Consider the following 19,929-nt stretch of genomic DNA (forward strand, 5'->3'; position numbering starts at 1 on the left):
GTATCCTGGAGAAGTATTCTCTCCTGACTTGATCTGTGATTTGCAGATAAGGACAAATGCTGGTTTTCAAAACAGAAGAAGAATGTTCGCACTGTGGAATCTCCTAGCTCTGCCTGAGAAACTTGCAATTCAGGGAAGGCAAAGGAGCAATATAGAGATCAGCTGGAAACTTACCTTAAGGTTGAGAATAAAAATACATAGAAACTCATATTACAAGTATTAACCCATTTTATCCACTGGATGGCTATGACTCAGTAACTTACTTTTATTCATTCAAGCTTTACGAGTTTTCATGCATTTATTTTTCACATTTATTTTTAATTGGTCTCTGTAGAAATAAAGTGAGGAAAAGCATGAAGTACAGTTAATATTGTCCAAACAGTGATGTTAAAAACAGGCAGAATCAGTTAGTGTCAAACTATGTCAGGCAATTACCGAAGCAATCTGAAGTCTGATGTTAAGAAGGACTTAACAGACTGAAAGGAATAGTCGAAAATTCAGAACAATTTTAATATAATAACCAAGACTGGCTATCACATCTTTAATATATATCTATCTGTAAGAATAAATGCCTTATATTCTGATAAAAAGCTTGTTCACATCAGCGAAATGATTCTCACTGACCTCAGTGGGTTTCAAATTGCACGTTTTGTAGAAAGATCACAGAGAATTCATTAAACTAATCTGCTTATACTTTCTATGCATTCTTTGTTTTCTCCAATAAAAATGAGATACATGCTTATAAATCAGAGGCATTACCTCCACTCCTCTGCTATCTATTATATATTAACTCTTAGTTTCATATTTCATTTAAGACTGACTTTCCTACCTCTCTCTCTTCCATGCCTCTAACACTCATGTAAGAAAAGAAGTGTTGAATTCCCATAGTAAGGAGTAGGAAAGTGCACTCCATTTGTCTTTTTTTTCATTACTATGGCACATATATAAGTGCATCTCTCCTAAAGTGAATTTCACTATAATGATTCATACATGCCAAATATCACAGTAATTCAGGAAAGTGTTTGATTTGTTTCAAAAATCAGGCTCCTAAAGTCAGGACTCTGCATGGAGCTAGGCTCCCACCAAGTGGAGACCTATTCAATACAGCAAAGCCTCTTCAGTTTATCCCATGAGTTGACACACAGAAGTGCCAGCTGAGTAACTCTGTAGACCACAGGTGGCTGCATCATCACCGGCTCTGTGACTTTTCTGAACCTCAGCACCTCATGCCAAATTGTACCTGAGACACTTGTACGGCATCCCATGTTTGTAGATCTGCACATGTGTATGGGAGACCCGTGTCCTATTGGAGTAGCAGATGAGACACAACATATCATATAGGGCACATCAGCTTGATCAAGATGCCCACTTTAAGGCGATTGAGCCAGGGATGAGATCTCCAGCAGTTTGGACACCTAGCTCACATGGGGGCACATATGCATGGACATGCTAAATTGCAGCTCTAAATACCCTACTGTACATTATGTCTCATTTTTATTGGAAGGAACAAGGAATGCAAAGAAAGTACTATAGAGTCTTTATTTAGTTGCCTAAGAGTGTTTGAAACCATTTTCAATGGTAGATGACGTTTATCAGCCTGTCCAGAAGGGCATGGGTATCCTACAATTCCTGTGTCACATCTGCAAGGTTTGTGTGTGTGTTTTGCATTTAAAATGGCACTAGATGGCTGTGTCTAGACAACTGAACTAAATTCTAGATACTCATCTATCACTGACTCAAGAACCCATCATATAAAAGCTTGGAGCAGCCAGAATAACAAAGACAAAAATTTAAGTCAGATTGATTCTTGGTTTAGGTGATTTAAAATAATAAAGTGCAAAGAACATCAAAGTGCCCTAGGAAAATGGCTTTTTTTGTAACTGTAAATTCAGTCACAAATTTTGCCAATGCTTCATCTGAAATTTGTTAAAGCAGGTAATGTTAGTAAAATAATGATGTTATAATAATCTTTTTAGAATGACATGAATAAGGTTTTTATGACCCTTCTCAGCTTTTTATTATTACTTTTTCCTAGATGAAAACCATAAAGTATGTGATCTAAAATGTGTGTTACAATACATGGCTGCAGTATCCTACCACTCAGAGCACAAATATTAGATGAAATAATAAACCATGCTGCACATGGTTAATCAATAGATTTTACAATGTGGACTAAACAATAACAAACTTTCAATATTGAACTGCATTGCTAGCGCACCAGCAATCCACAGATGAATGAGTACAATAATCAACTCCATGATTTATTGAGTATTTGTGCTTTTCTAAACAGCATAGGATAATACTTGCAACTTGTGCTTACGATTCTGCATCATGCTGTTTGTCAGTTTAGGATTTACTACAAAATTAGTTAATCAGGTTTATTCTATTGGCACATTTCCTACTTTATAATCACCAAAGCTATTCCAGAGATTTATTTTACTCTCAGCTTGAAGAATGACAGACAGCAAAGCAGACCTATGTTTACTTTCAATATTGAACAGCTCCTGTGAACACCTTATGATGGCAGTCTATGTAATTTACAACACTTTCAGAGACTTCAATGACAAATCAAGTTCAATACTGCAAGCCTATCATAGATTTAACAATGTGTTTCTCTATCTTTTAAGCCTATGGACCCAGACTAACATCATCAGTCTTAATTATTCAGCCACATAAAAGAAGTGGAGTGTTTTCAATCACTGTAAATCCAATATATATAAAAAATATTTAAAATATAACTAAGATGAGCCAGACAAGCTCTTTTTATTGTTATTCAATTATTTTTGATCTGCAGGCTCAATGCCTCTTATCTCCATCCTTTATGAGATCTTCATAGTAACCGCTATACAATATCCTACAGATACCTTCTGCAGCACTACTGTGAATAATTACCCATTATCCACCCATTTACCATGGGTGACATGTCGACTTCATTTTTCTTTGGCTACACTTAAAATTATGATTTTTATATTCCTAAGTCAAAAATCAGGGCTGTCAATATATTAGCCCATTAATTTTTTGAAAGAACAGAAATATCTCTCTTCCTGGTTTTGCAAAGAAGGAACAAAACAGAAGGCTAGGGAAAAAATGTAGATGAGCAATTTTTTGGTTTATGTATTGCATTTATTCAACTGATTCTTCAGTACATATATACATTTTTTGTGGATAACAGTGTATTTAACAAAGTGATCACAAACTGATGCAAAATAACTATCAGGTCATTGCTTTAAAAGATTTGCAATCTTTCATTCACTTCCTTTAACCTGAGAGCCATAGGTAGTCCTAAATTATAAAGATACGACAATATAGTAATCAGTCCAGTGGATTACTGGCTTTAAAAGAGGACACAAAAGTTTACACGTGCCTGTTTACCAGAACAGCTCACAAAGAGAACAAAAGAGAAATCTTGGTTTTTGTCCCTGAATATCAATTAGATTTAATGGAGATATTGCACCGAATTAAACAGAATTTGTATTGGATTTTAAACCAATTCTCATCCTTAACAGTTTTGGCAAAGTGTCTTTCTACTACAGGCACCTTAGAAAATGAATTTAAAACAAATTTCTGTGGAATTGTGTTGTTGTAAAAGCAACTGCATTTTCTTAAGTTTACCCTTTTATCACATAGAAAAATGTTCTATACAAGCATGCTAAATGCATGGTCTAAATTCTGAGTATTACCTTTTGAAACATCCATACCACTTAACACAAAGTAAAATGCAGTATTAGTAGTGGGCCAACAAGTTGTGAAGTCTTATAATGCAGTAGTAATTCCCCAGCCTACATTATCTATTATAAATTAATTCACACTTAGTCAGGGTAAGATATAGAACTCAATAAATTATAACTAGGCAGGTTAAAATCCATCCTTGAACTATGGACATAGTATTTAGCAAGAATGCCTTTCACGGTCCAGAGGGGATCCAAAGCTGTTGAGTCGGGATTACCTTAAGTATCAGCCCATAAGATACAGGAATCCAGATAACTAAATCCAGGCAAAAGCTGAAAAAAACTGGAAATATTATTAATTTATTATGACCTGAAAAAGCCTATGGGAAAGTGAGCCTGCTGCCAGTTGCTATTAATGTTCAGTGATGGCTTATGTTTTCATCCTGCTTATTGGCAGCATAAATAATTTTCAGAAAAATCAAAATCTCTCTACTAAAGATTTATAGTCCAACCAAGTGTATCTTGCACACGTTGTCCTACTGGAGTGAAGGGGAAAATCTCATATATAGTTTACAGCCTACCAAACAAAAGGAATTCAAAAATCATAGAAAAGAATAATTATGGAAACGAAGTTAATCCACCCAGTAATACATACATAATATCTTTCTTTAAAGTATATCAAATGGGGAAATATGTATAGGTGGGAAATTCAGTGTAATTATCCCTAACTATGAAGTAGTACACAGTGCCAGATATACTGCAAAATCCCCTAATCATTTATCATATCAGAAAAATTAGCTGGAAGAATAAAGTCTTCAAGACATATAAATGAATTATAAGGAATGAACTCATTAGGGCATTGACTGTGAAGGTTATATGGGAGAGAGATCAAAAGGATAAGTGCCAGCAGAAGATATTTGAGACTCACTAAAACTGCTCCTCATTAACACATATTTCAAATTAATCCATTTCATAGATGGATTATAGACTTACCATTGAAGTCAATAAGAAAACAGGTAGAACAAATTAAACCTGTAGCCCAACTAACTTTATGTTGCCAAGTGTTAGTGATACACCTCAGGCTTTACAGCCATAACCACACAAAACAGACTTAAGAATTTGTCAGGTCTTGTTTGGTCTTGAATTTATTTTAGCGCTGTTCAGAAAAAAAAAAAAAAGAACCTTTAATTAGAATTAGTTGACTGTTGCCTAAGTTGTCCTGTGTTCAATGGCAAATTACTCAGATACCCAGATTTCACGAATTTCTTGCATATCCAGTGATTTTGAGTTTAGTTTAGTTATATTGTCATTTTTCTTTTAGTTGTGGTTTGTTTCTTTGGTTTTTGGTGGGGTTTTTTTAGCTTTTTAGCTTCATGCAATTGCATAACTGTCTTTAAAATGAAAGACTAAAAAAAAGAAGTAATTATGGTGTAAGTAAGCCCAAGGGCACAGAGGGTAAGTAGGAGTGTACCTCATTAGCAAATAGAGGATTGAAACAAAATTAACCCTGAGAGGGCCCAAGACCATTATGGAAGAAACCTCCACCAGTGGCATCGTATTCCTCCCGGTGGAGAGCTCATGACTGATGATTCATCTGAGCAATGCACAGGAGGCATGAGTGTAGCACCAGAGAAAAGCACACACTAGGAAGCTGCTGTATGACAGTTTTAGTTGGAATATTAATAAAAATTAAAAATCATATGTCATTTGGGCTATAAGCATTAGTGTCACTGCAATTACACTAAAAAGAACGGTTGCACTTTGAAAGGCTGTTAAAACACTAATCAGAGAAACAGCAAATTCTCTTGGATCCCTATGTAAGGTGTGCTCTCCTTTTTGCTCATAATGAAATTGTGTGGACTCATAAGAAACTCATTCCTGATTTCACCAATGTTTCTTTCAAAAAATCATTTAATTTGAAAATTTAGTATGCTGAAGAATTGAGAAAAACATGCCTCAAAGCCAGGTGAGATGAATTTTACTCATGATTGTAAATCTTTTTCACTACTTCTACATCTTTTCACTAGTCTGAACTGACAATTGTACTTCTTATTTTATAACCTATTTAATATTATCACTCAGTGTTAATCTTTTCTTAGTAATTCTGATATTATTTTGTCATGTAGAATTTGAATCTGAATCAACAAATCCAGGGGTTTTTTTTCTTTTCCTTCTCCATCTTCCTATTTATACATTCAAGAACAGGCCCAGCACTGCAACAGGACTCATGTTCGGCTGATCTGACACTATGATCATTAAGTCTTGTATTTGTTTTCTATAAAACATTGGCACAAACGTACCTTTTTTCCAGTTCTATGGAGCTTCATTATTTTTTATAACTTAAAGTCATCACCAAGGGTTCAGAAAATTATTTTTGAACTTTTCAGTGAAACTTACTACTGTTGTTTTTAAATATCTGGCCTTAGAATTTACTATTTAACCCACATTAAGTTGTAACTGGAATGTAAAGTATTTAACCATACCTTGATAGATGATATTTTAATATTGAATGACTGTCATATGAATGAATGAATGAATAATAATCACATGAATGAAAATCACATGTTTATTATTTTATCTAGTTATAATCAGTGATTCCATTTTTCTCCCAAAAATGTTCTATTTTTTTTTTCCCCCAGTTTATTGTTACCCTTTTAACAGTCATGACAGCGTCTCCCACAGCATTCTCCTGGAGAAACTGGCGGCTCGTGGCTTAGACAGGTTTACTCTTCGCTGGGTGAGGAACTGGCTGGATGGCCGAGCCCAGAGAGTTGTGGTGAACGGCGTTAAATCCGGCTGGCGGCCGGTCACAAGCGGTGTTCCTCAGGGCTCGGTTCTGGGGCCGGTCTTGTTCAATATCTTTATTGATGATCTGGATGAGGGAATTGAGTGCTCCCTCAGTAAGTTTGCAGGTGACACCAAGTTGGGTGGGAGTGTTGATCTGCTGGAGGGCAGGAGGGCTCTGCAGAGGGATCTGGACAGGCTGGATCGATGGGCAGAGGCCAACTGTATGAGGTTTAATAAGGCCAAGTGCAGGGTCCTGCACTTTGGCCACAACAGCCCCATGCAATGCTACAGGCTTGGGGAGGAGTGGCTGGAGAGCAGCCCGGCGGAAAGGGACCTGGGGGTGCTGGTTGACAGCCGGCTGAACATGAGCCGGCAGTGTGCCCAGGTGGCCAAGAAGGCCAACAGCGTCCTGGCCTGTATCAGAAATCGTGTGGCCAGCAGGAGTAGGGAAGTGATTGTGCCCCTGTACTCGGCACTGGTGAGGCCGCACCTTGAATCCTGTGTTCAGTTTTGGGCCCCTCACTACAAGAAGGATGCTGAGGTGCTGGAGCGTGTCCAGAGAAGGGCAACGAAGCTGGTGAGGGGTCTGGAGCACAAGTCTTATGAGAAGCAGCTGAGGGAACTGGGGTTGTTTAGTCTGAAGAAGAGGAGGCTGAGGGGAGACCTTATCGCTTTCTACAACTACCTGAAAGGGGGTTGTGGCGATGAGGGTGTTGGTCTCTTCTCGCAAGTAACTAGTGATAGGACAAGAGGAAACGGCCTCAAGATGCGCCAGGGGAGGTTTAGATTGGATATTAGGAAAAATTTCTTCACTGAGAGGGTGGTCAGGCATTGGAACAGGCTGCCTAGGGAGGTGGTGGAGTCACCATCTCTGGAAGTGTTCAAAAAACGTGTGGATGTTACACTTCAGGACATGGTTTAGGGGACATGGTGGCGCTGGATTAATGGTTGGACTTGATGATCTTGAAGGTCCTTTCCAACCTAGTGATTCTGCGATTCTGTGATTCTGTGATTCTGTGACTATGGGACCATTAATCTTGCCATTTTGGAAGCAACAAGAGCAGGTTGTTTCGTATAGTGACAGGAGAAGAAATAACCAGCAATAAATAGAGCTCTACGAAAATCTTTTTTTCCTCTTGGATTCTGTTTACCTTCTCCCTGATGTTGCATTATTCTGTGTATTTCACAGGCAATGCTTTCTTGTTGGAGGAAAATGTTTCTAAATATTCTAAATATATTGCTTAGTACCTTGGAATGAAATATGCTTAGAGTTGCAGACAGAACACTCCAGGGGATCACAGCTTTAAAACTGGTATCGCATAATGAAGTTGTTTGAAAATCTTTTGATGTAAAATGTTGTGCATGGTTTGCAAAAGGACATTAAATTGATAATGATTTATGATATGCATTTTTACATATTTGCCATAATAAATAAGGAAGGCAAGTCATCTCAGATGTATGAAAAGGGTATTTTTTGAAAAAGGAAACTTGGAATTTATAGCAGGATGATGTTGAGATAGGAGGGTCAGAAAATTAACTGATTAGAAGGGTAAAATTCGTTTCACATAACTTCAAACATATACATGTGAGCTAGTCACCTGAAGATCCCTAAAGGTCAGGTGAGAGAAAGAAGGACTTCTAAGGCATGATTCATCTGTCTGACTTTAGATGTCTACTTTTGGTTGAGATGAACTGCTCTCTTGAAGTGCATGTTCCTCTCTCTTGACCATAAAGGGATTTTAGAACAAATCACTCAGATATACTAAGATCTACATTTAGTCAGGGTGAATCCCCTGTATGAACTGGTATTAAGAGAAAGTGTCATCAAACATAATACGATACTGCAATTTATACGAATAAAGAGCTAAGATGATCATGCTTCTACAAAGTGGTCTTAATGGTAGATAAATGACAAACTTCTAATATACTTACGTAAATCCTCTCTCCTTCTGCACAGCTGGGAACATGTTTTTCTTAGAATAAAATGAAGTATATACTTGGATTCCAGAGGGTTGTCTGAGCATCATGACTTAACGTGCTAGCTTTATAAAAAGTAATTATCATGGAATCACAGAGGAATTACACATGAAAAGAAAGAACCACCTCAGGAAGATTTCCATAAAGCTATGATGATGACTGACATCAGATGAGGCTTTGTCTTTGTATTTGAAAGTTTAGAACCTGATTTTTTTTTTTTTCCCACTTATCCCAGTTTTATGCTGACAATACTCACTCAACTTCAGTGAGCTGGTTTTTGTTTTCTACAGGTTAAAGTGAAACGGTAATCAGGTTCTAGCAGAGGCAACACTACAGATCAACATTTCTTGCACATCAACCAAGTAAATATATTCATTTTATATCACTGAATATTTAACTTGATAGCTTTCTTCTAAGTGTTGGTTGAGGTTTGGTGAATTCCTGCATCTGATAGTCTGAGGAATTCCATACTAAAAATCATCACACCAGTCAGTCAAAGAAACTTGAGGAGTTTGTTTACTTAACATATGAGTACCTGCCATGGGTTTCAAAGAGCCTCCCAAGAGTTTGATAAGGACTTAGATGCATTTATTATCTTTCACTTCACCTCACTTTGCTTCACTTCATTTTCACCGAGAAAAGAAAGAGGAAAAAAATATCCTTTGAGTCTGTATTTCCTAAACAAACATCCAGGTTTTCCATGGAAGATTCAGGAACAATGACGTTTATGACTAAATCTGTATTATGTTAAAGTTAGTTCTCTATTCCTCTATAACTACTGGCTATCAAGGAGAAAAACTCTATGTCCCTCTGCATGGCTCTGGTGTATTAGATCACTATTAGTGATTAGTGTTATGTGCAAAATTCTGCTTAATGCAGGTGATGTGAAAGCATTTTCTTTTATGCCATATATTTCACTACATACTTTACAGAATGCTATAAAAAGGAATCAATCTGAAGTATGCACTTTCAAGTTTCAGATAGGTTAAAAGATGTACCATTTCTAACTTGACAAGACAGAAACTCTCAGGAGGTGGATAATCAGGCAGACAAATACACTCTTTTCCACATTACAAGAGGAAAATAGCACCTGTCAACAACAACATAAAAATCCATTTCTCTAAACTGGTTAGGAAAAGACATACAGTTTTAATATATAAACTTACCAAATTTAAGTGAAATTCAGAAGATATTTCAACACTAAGGAAGTCTCAAGAAGAGAAATTGTTTCTATAAGGACTTGTTTATGACAGTTGTACAGAATATTCTATGTGGCTGCTTTTGAGAGCTTCTTAGTAACAAATATTGATATGGATTGGAATAGTACCCTCTACTTTGACTCACCCTTTCTTACCCAATATCACTCCTGATTTTAATACAATTCATTTCTATACCAACTCATAAAGCCATTCTTTAGAAACGAAGAACTAAACAATACATGTTAAATGATCCATTGTTGCTAACAGCTTTGGCACTTGCCTTTAGCTCTACTTCCAATTTATACACACTTTCGAATTCAGACTCAGCTGAAGCACAAAAACAGATGAATCCCCTTTGCTTGCATTCTGCTTGCTCCCCACGAACACTTACAGGTTTTTGTGCAGTTATTCAAGCCTGCAACATATATTAAAAGACAGGAAGAGTAACAATGAATAATTGGAATGTATTGAAAAGTGTAGGACCTGAGCATGACATAAATGGTATGGAATACAGGGTGGATACTGTCCTGGTTTCAGCCAGGATAGAGCTGGTTTTCTTCACAGAAGCCAGTGTGAGACTGTGTTTTGGATTTGGGATGAGAAACTGTTGATAACGTGCTGATGTTTTGGGTTGTTGCTAAGTAGTCAAGGACAGTCCAGCTTCTCGTGCTGGCCTGCCAGCGAGCAGGCTGGGGGTGCACGGGGAGCTGGGAGGGGACACAGCCGGGACAGCTGACCCAGGCTGGCCAAAGAGATATTCCCTACCATACGACTTCATGCCCAGTACATCAACTGGAGTTGGCCGGGGGACGGAAATCGCTGCTCAGGGATGGGCTGTCGATCTCTGGGTGGTGAGCAATTGCTGTGTTGGGCATCATTTGTTCTTGTACATTCCTTTGTTGGTATTATCATTGCTGTTATCATTGTTGTTTCTTTCTCTCTTTCTGTCCTATTAAACTGTTTTTATCTCAACCGACAAGTTTTTTTTTCCCAATTCTCTCCCCCGTCCCACTGCGGGAGGGGGAGTGAGCAAGCGGCTGCGTGGTGCTTAGTTGCTGGCTGGGACTAAACCACGACAATCAATAATGTTTACTATAGTGAATAGTTATGTAAATATAAGTTAATGAAATTATTTCCTTAGCTTTTACCTTAATGCTCTTTAACCTTCACCAAATTCTTTCCAACTGTCAAAAGATAATTTGCCTTTTTAAATGTTACATTTTCTTTACTTTCAGAGGGCTCATGAGTTTAACCAGTACATTATCTACTCTTACTATACAGCATTACTGGGGGTGCTAATAACCTTTCGACCTACCACTATTTGTAGATGCTCGGCTAAGCACTTTTTTGCAACTCCTGCTGCAGCACTGCCAACTCACAAATTCTCAAGGCATGTAACTCCAGGAAGGAGTTGGAGATAACAGGTGCTGGAAATGTGTGTCTCCCAAACTATAACACGACTGTGATTTCCACCCCATCACATGATCTGCACCATCAAGCAATGTGACAAGGGGTACGCATCTCTTGCATGACTCAAAACTGGATGGTTACCTCCCCATTCCCTTTACAGCTGTGTATCTTAGCTTATGTAGGCCTTGAATATCTCTCACTAAATAACAAAACCACATAGAAACACATGGCTAGAAGGAACCTTAGACGTCCTCTAACCCATTCTTTGAACCCAGAGCATGTTCAGCTAGCTTTATGATCTGATATTTTAACATATTTATCTAACTTATTCTTAAAAAATGTATAGTAATAGAGAGGCCACAACCTCCAAAAAAATCATTCCAGTGCTTCACCATACTCTCATTTGTTCTCACCAATGAGAACAAGTTATTTCCTTCTTCCTCATTTTAGGTATTTCAGATTAGATCCTCCTCACCCAATTGTAGATGTGTCCAAAGGCCAAATGCATCTCCAAAGTAGTTGAGTCTACATCTCACCTAATCAGTAAAGAAGATGATGCCATGATTCACCTGACCTAGTTTAGGTGTCCACATTGAAATAAGATTAATCACACTGCTTTTCTCCTCTATTGATACAGAGAGTCATTAGCTCAGAGAAGCTAGGTGATGAATCTTACTCCTGAAAACTATTGTAAATGTCTTTTCTATTCTTTTTAACAGAAACAGTCCCACTTCTTTGAGTCATAAAGGGGTTCCATTCTGCTTCTATGTAATTGAATTTAATCCTAAAGATTTCCAAAGGGAAGTCTAAATTGCCAAAATTATGTGCCTAAGTGGACAAACTATGTGTTTAGCAGTTCCAAATTCATATATAGTTCTGCCTGACTAGGTACTTCAAAAATGTTTTGTTAACCTATTTTGGAATAACATCGCTTCTCTAACTCATGTTTACCTTGGGAACCATTAAGATCTACATCATTTCAACAGAGCAACTGCTGAGCCAGTCCTTGTCTAATCTTCAACTCATCTTATTGCTACCTACATGCAGAATCTTCATATGTCCCCATCAAACAGTATCCTGCTATTTTGAATTCTAGCTCTATTTTCTAGCCTGCACATGAACTCCTATTGCCCTTCCTCACTTGCTGAGAGCACATTGATCATTTCTCCATTCAACACAGTAGTGAAGATAGTGGCTCTACTTGCCCAAGAACTATAACTGAAGTGTCTTTCTATTCTGACCGTGAACACTTGCTAACCAATCAAATGCAGGTTTCCAGAAAGTTTTGTATCTGTTTAGTGGTAATTTAATCAAGATAACAATGCTTCTTGCACACTAACATTTTGGTTCCACTTCCATATAGGGACATTAAGATGAGCTTGACCCAACTTGTCCCCAGCAAATGCAGTTTCATTGTTACGTATCAACTTCATATGTTCTTGTATTTGGCTTCTAAATATTTCAGCTTTTCATTCCTAATAACTGAAATTAAGCTAAGCAGTTTAAAATGCTCTAGCTCCCCCTTTTCTGTTCAACAAAAAAAAATTCACCCTGTTCAGTTGTTCACTACTTCTACCCATCCAAAGACAACTCCTAGTGCACTTCAGAATGTGTATATGGACAAAAGAAACCAATCAGTGAAAACACCGGGAAAAAAAATTCTGAAGCGAAGATCCTTTACAGCTTACCAACTCTGCTCCACAGCTGTGCAAAGAGGTCCATTATCTGTTAACAGTCTGATCAGCGTTGATGATAACTGGGCTTGAGCAGATTTAACTATTTCCAGAGGAACCTGATAGGACATGTGAGAACATTTTGCCCTTTTCTGCATTTTTTAATGACTCTGTGAGAGAATCTGATTTAAATTATTATACTCCTAGAGTAACATATACTGCGATGTCAGCTATTAATACACATTTTACCTCTGCAGTACAAAGGGTTAGGCTCATTACGGAGCCTTCCAATTTATACTGTTCAGTTCATATATAATCTTGAATGTATACATGCCAATACTGACAAAAGCAGTGATGTTTACTAAACAATGACAGTGCCAAACCCAAAACCCACAAGGAAGAAGGCAGCGAAAGATCACATCAGCTTATCACACCTACCACACAAGTATACAGGGTGGTGATTCATCTCAGCTGCCACCTCAGCTAAATACCATATTCCCTTTTTTTTGTCAACGGTAGAAAGTTATGGAGATGTTTAAGGCATGATTCATCTGATCTATTTTAGATGTTTATGGGAAGATGAATCATGCCAAAATATTTATGGGGAGATGAATCATGCCAAAAAATTGCCTCTCTCAATTTTCTATTGAGGGAGCTGACGGTGACAAACTCAACAATCCACTCTATTATACCAATCAAGATTAGTTTTGCTATTTCACCTGTATGGCTTGCTTATCTTAGTTAAAAAATTACTAATAACTTCTTTATTATTATTATTACTTAGAACTTCAGTATTATTGACCTGTAACAGCTGTATCTGAATTTCCATCGTAGAAAATTAGATCAAAATGTCTCCTCCAGAGATTTGTTTGTCCAGAGATTATTTTCTTGCAACTAGATCTGTTTATAAAATGATATATTCATCTAACTTCAGCTGCATGAATGCCATCTATAACATATAGAACAAATTTCTGGTGAAAGTAATGAACTCTTGAAAACATTCATCCTCTACAGAAGCTGAACAATATACCTCAGCAAGTTGGAAGTGATGTCACGTTTCTTTTTGATGCCTAGAGTTAATATGATGTTGACCTAATATTCACACAAGATAAATGTGTGTGCATCCTCTTTAATATATGCGTATTTAACATACAAAAGCTTGTATACCTTGTACGCTATTCCTTCACTAGAAGAGGCAATTTTGAAAAATATGCATTAAGTTATCATCTAAGGTTGTTTTCTCTTCTAATTTTCTCTCTGTCAAACTGTTTTGATTCTGTGTTAATAAGCAAAACATATAAGATAAAAGAGTGGAAGAATATTTTTGCGTATTAGGCAGATGAATTTCAGTGCCTTTGGAATATCACTGATTCAACTAAAAGATAATATTATATTTTTAACCGCTCTTCATGCGTAAAATGTGTCTCAAAAATGTAGCCTCAATTTTAAAAATCTATTTTCTATGCATTCTCACCTCTGAATTTTAGTATCTTCCAGAAAACCACCACAAAAGACACGTGCAATACCTAATATTAATATCAATACCTGCATGCTATAACACCAAGAAAAAATTAACCTGGAATCCCAAAAGGATCATGCACTGGCAGCATTTGCAAAAGATACATGTGGAATCTCTTTGCTTGAAAAAACTTTACTTTCTAAGGCACTGAAGAAAGGAAACATATTTGTGATGCACTGTCAGCATTTAACACACTCCTAAAGCTATCCACCAATAATGGGTGACAAGTCCACTGAAGATAAAAGGTCTAGGGAAAGAATTGGACCACTGGATCCATAATTAATAGCTTACTCCCAGGTTTGCTTCAGATTGCTCCTACTAGTTCTTTCCAAGATATCCTGTGTGGTTCTATTAGACAGGTCTACTACAGGGACCACTCAGAAAAAACTGTATGGCTGAAACTGTGTAAGCTTCGGCACTCTCCACACTCTTCCAATATTGCTACAGAAAGCTTGCCATTCCCTATATCCTTCTGACACCCCTGGGCATATAACATAATACCTCGGGTCCATTTTGGTGGGTGTGGTGCATGTAGAATGAAAAAATGCATTTTAAAAAAAAGGTCATGTAAAATCAAGAGTGTGCACACAGCCAAGTGGTACATAAAAAGGATGTGGTCATTCTGCTCTAGAAGGAGCCACACTATTATTTGGCCTGAGGTCTGATAAGCCTCCCTAAACCTGTGCAGCTAGCAATGCTGATACAGAAAACATGCCCAGTTCTGGGCAACCTTCCTTCTGTAATCTGGAAGACGGTGCTGTAATGTTCTGTCCCTCTTGCACACCTTTAGCGATCAAAGAGATATAAGAGGTACAGGAGAGAAAAGCAATAAAAGTTGCATGCCCAACAGTAAAGATTGAAAGTGGAAGCCCTATTCTCCACTCAATTTAGCAGATGCCTTTTAATCCCCTGCCAAATCCAGTTTCACGAGAAGATCACATATTAAAATATTTCCTGAACTGTCCACTTGCCCAGCAGTAACAAAATGGACAAGACCACAACTCTCCTCTAGACTGCAGTTTGGAGACCTGGGTGGGGGAAGGAAAACCAAGAACACTGATCTGCTGTGACCATCCAAGGAAAGAAAACTTCCATTTTGTTTCCAATGGTATGTTTCTCTTATAAGAAAGTCATGTAAATTAGTTCTACTTTAATCCTAAGGGATGAGTGGTAATTGCAGCTCTTGAGCACAGACTGTTACTCTGAACACAGCATATTCAAAAGATGTAAAAGTTTTCTCCATGACCGTGAAAATCATCTGTCGAGAAAACAACAAAATACTCCCTTCTCATATCCCATGCATGTAGGAACTATATGTTTCCAAATTAGCACAAAACATACCATGAAAACAAGGGGAAGGTGAACAGCCAGGGAACTTCTCGGTCTCTTGAGACTCTTAGAAGTACCCTGCTATTCTCTTCTGTGACCAGAATTTCATATTGGAAATTGTGCATATTAAACACTACAGGAATGTTCTGCTGTGAGAACTAATTTCCTCTCTTTATTAGTAGACCTTAGTGGGATGACATTTATGGCAGAGACACGGGATCATCTTTGCTCTTTCTTAAGAATCCTGTGTATTGTTATCAGTGGTTCAAGAAGGCTCCTCAAAACAGCGTGACTCCTGATGAAGGACTTTCTCCCTGAGGATGGGAAATTGCCCTCAGAAAGCTGACATTTGACTTGAAGTAAATGACATGGAAGGGATTCCTTTCTCCTCTAGCTGGCAGATAATGCAAATTAATATACCCTAATATACCCTAATGCTGTTCTGTAACAAATGCGTGACTAATCACAAGCTAAGAGGCTCAAGAACAGAGCACGTGTGCAATGCGTAGCACTGAAGTGTGATTCTGACTCTGCAGTGAGCATTACTTCTCTGAAGCTGAGTATCAGAACATTCTTTAAACAACTATTTCTAAGATCCTTTGACTTATTCCTATCATGAGGATTTTTTTCACTTATTTTTTTCACTTGACACCTTTCTGCATGGCTTGGTTCAGCTGCATAAATTACCTGACATTCTGTATGCCATGAGCAATAATCATTGGTCATTTAGGAACCATGGAAGAAAGTAGCACTGTAAGAACATTATGGATCAACTGGAAAAATGGGGCTTAGGAAACTTTCATCTACATGAGAAAAGATGACACCCATAACTATTTTTCGTGGAAAAATGCACCATAACATAAACCATTCCACTGAGCAGACACAGGTCTGTGAACACTCGTACTAGAGTCATATGTCTTTATAGATGGCACATACAAAAAAGGACTCAGAGGAATAAGGAAAAAAGGCAAAAAAATCTATAAAAAAGAAATACTGCATTTTTTCTTTTATTTTCTCTTTCAAGCAGACTGTTCCCTGTTTCTTGGGCTTTACTGGTTTTAGCTTTCATAAATCTACAATAAATAATAACACAATTTTAAAATTGTAAAGTTCTAGCTTTATTCTCTTTTAACTGTTGATGCAGTGTTTTATTTTATGCATCATTAATAACTTGCTGCTACAATCCCACCAAGTCTAAAGTCTTCAATGATAAATTAAAAAGGAAGTATTGTTCTTAAATTTCTCCTGGGTGGCTTAATTTATATAGGTATGTAAGACGTAAGACAACAATGCAACTGTATTTTTTCTTAATGATGTTCTGAGATGGGGGAAATAAAGTGGATAATATTTTCTCCTTTCTATATGTTAAAGAATGTTAATTTGTAGCATCATAATAATGAGACAATTCTGCCAAAGTGTCATCTTTTCAAAGTATAAAGCAGGATTCATTTCACCTTACTTCAGCCATCTAAAAGTCAAATACCTCGCCTACCCTAGCTAACTGGATAATCAGTGTGTTCCGGTAGGCACCTCTTCATATTTTATCCCTGAAGCAGATCTAAGATTGCTGATTAATTAAAAAGATGCTTTAACTGTGCAAGCCATACTTCCTACTCAGACAGATACCTTTGAAGGGCAATTCATCCTGATTATGGCAGCCATCCACCTTAGGATGGGATGAATTGCACTCCGGAGTTCCTCTCCTTTCTTCATGAACTATGCTGAGCCTAAATGAGGCAATACATTAGATACTCTTTTAGCTACTTTATAGGTGGCTAGAATTAGAAAAGATTTATCCCACTCATAGGGTCTGCAAATTCAGTCAGGTTTAGTGCTACATAAATTTAATACTGAGTTTACTTACCTCATGGGTCTTCAATTGCCACAAAGATATTTTCTTTGAATTAATATATGGAAAAATGAAAAATATTTTACTATAAGATTCTCTGCTGTTTGGGAACATTTGGGTGTTAAAGAAATTTTGCAAGGGCCTTCAAGTGCAAATGACTAACACAATTATGAAATGTAAATTTGCTTCCCACCTGATTATATGCTAACTCCTGATGAAGCCTAAAAAGTCTAACCCATTACATAAATTAATTACTTTCAGCAAAGATTCCCCTAAACTCAGGAATCATAAGGCAAAAAAAAAGAAAAAAAACAGTAAAATCTGTTCCTGCTGGCTGTACTGATTTTGTCTGGCACTAATAAGATATGCTACCACTGGCGATTTATTCAGTCAAACCCTGAAATGTTGGTTAGCATTGGAGAAAGGGCAGAGGAAGCTCTTACTGATATCCTATAAAATGTATCCGACTCAGTGATATATTATTAAACATATCCTAGCAGGTTTAGTATTTTGCAATTATTTAGTATGTATCTCCCAGTAATATATATATTTTTAATTTTAATGAATGTGTGTTGCTTGATATACAGATCAGTTATCACCCATTTAAGAATTTAATAATACCCATTTTCCATTCCTAAAGGATCACAGAATCACAGAATCACTAGGTTGGAAAGGACTTTCAAGACCATCAAGTCCAACCATTAGTCCAGCGCCACCATGTCCCCTAAACCATGTCCTGAAGTGCCACGTCCACACATTTTTTGAACACTTCCAGAGATGGTGACTCCACCACCTCCCTGGGCAGCCTGTTCCAATGCCTGACCACCCTCTCAGTGAAGAAATTTTTCCTAATATCCAATCTAAACCTCCCCTGGCGCATCTTGAGGCCATTTCCTCTTGTCCTATCACTAGTTACTTGCGAGAAGAGACCAACACCCACCTTGCCACAGCCCCCTTTCAGGTAGTTGTAGAGAGCAATAAGGTCTCCCCTCAGCCTCCTCTTCTCCAGACTAAAATGGAGCACACTGTTATGTCAACATATTTTTCCTAAAGAATACTCTACCATATTAATATGATTTTTTTCTGCCTCATCCTATAGGCATAGATAACTGGAAAAGAAACAATGCAGTGAGAAACCTGTTTTTACTATGCTGACTTTATTTAAGGTACCTTTTCTAGCAAACAATTATTTCCATCGCAGTCCAACTTGAAATGACTTTCTGAACTAGATCTTTACATTTAAAAATCCATCTACAGTGAAGTATTATGAGTATCTTTACCTCCATGCACATTAAGATGCCAGAATTATTTTTCCCTGGGTCTGGCTGCATGACCAGCTCATTTCCTGAATCTGTGCCAGGATAAAATCCAGGTGTGCAGCAATACCTATAGCAGAAAATAAACTTCATTTCCCTAACAAGACACATGATCAAAACATCCAGGAGAGCAAGACCTGAAGGTAGGAAGCCACTGATTACTAAATAATAACACTTCAACTTTTCAATAAGTCTTGTATACTAAGTTGAGCCAGCTATACAGACAGATTTCTAAGAAGCGTCCTAGCATACTGAAAGAAAACCTTTTTTTAACTAAAGCTATCTGGTCTTCCTAACTTAGCAAGAATCCGAAGAAGACTGTGAGTTTTACTAACACTTTGACTAGCGGGGATTTCTAACTTCAGTGGAAGATGGAGAAAACAGCTTGCCTAATTTCCTTTTCTGATCACTTCTATCTTGCTTGAGGGAGATTATTTATTATTTAAAAGCTAACATCCCAAAGATATTCTGACAGTTAGTTATGTGCATCAGTTGAAAATAAGACACAATGCAATGTATTGTTAATGTGTAAGTGTAGTCAAGGTTGTTGCGTCCATCTATGTTGCATCCTGGCCTCCCATAAGGCATGGGACAGAATAAATAGCCTGGTTCCACTAACGCTCCACAGATAATAGTTTTCAGACCAGAAGAGAAATTACCCGGTAACAGTTTCTAAGTTCCTCAGAGAAAGAGGATGCAAGCCACTGCTGGGTTGGATCATCTATTTCTGCTTTATCACATAATCGTTTGTTGATCTTTGATCTCAAAGGCCAGTGGGGAGAACGAGCTTGGAAATTTCATACTGTTCATAGTGATAAGGAAGTCATTGTTTATTGCTGTTACTGGCCCTTGATCTTTTTTGTTGTGCTGTAATGTGGTCTGATCCTTGACTGTGAAACACAGGAAATTCATTCATGTTGTGTGTTAGTGGAAATTGGTGATTACTTCTTCCCAGGAATGAAAAACTGAGCATGGGATGCTAGCCAGAGAGATCCTGGATCAAATGCCGACAAGAAAAACTACTGCATTTTCAAATAATGTGCTAATTATGTTTATCTGAAGGAAATCAATTATTTGGATTAATAGTGAAAACAGTGTCATTCTTTTATTTAGCAGGCAGGAAAGAAATCTGTTTTGGAGAACGGAGTTTGAAAAGTTTTCAAAGCTGCTTGAGTTTCAGCCTGCATTTTCAGGCTGAGTGA

At 37.4% G+C, this 19,929-nt stretch overlaps 1 protein-coding gene across 1 annotated transcript in view; it reads right to left on the reverse strand.

The window, feature by feature from the left end:
* Positions 1–19,929, reverse strand: part of GPC5 (glypican 5) — a gene marked incomplete at its 3' end in the record, with an annotated part of 785,572 nt that overhangs the window by 652,214 nt on the left and 113,429 nt on the right. The gene's annotated exons all lie outside the window — the stretch shown is intronic.

The sequence above is a fragment of the Phaethon aethereus genome (genome assembly GCF_964289735.1).
Source record: "Phaethon aethereus genome assembly, chromosome: 1".
Lineage (NCBI taxonomy): Eukaryota > Metazoa > Chordata > Aves > Phaethontiformes > Phaethontidae > Phaethon > Phaethon aethereus.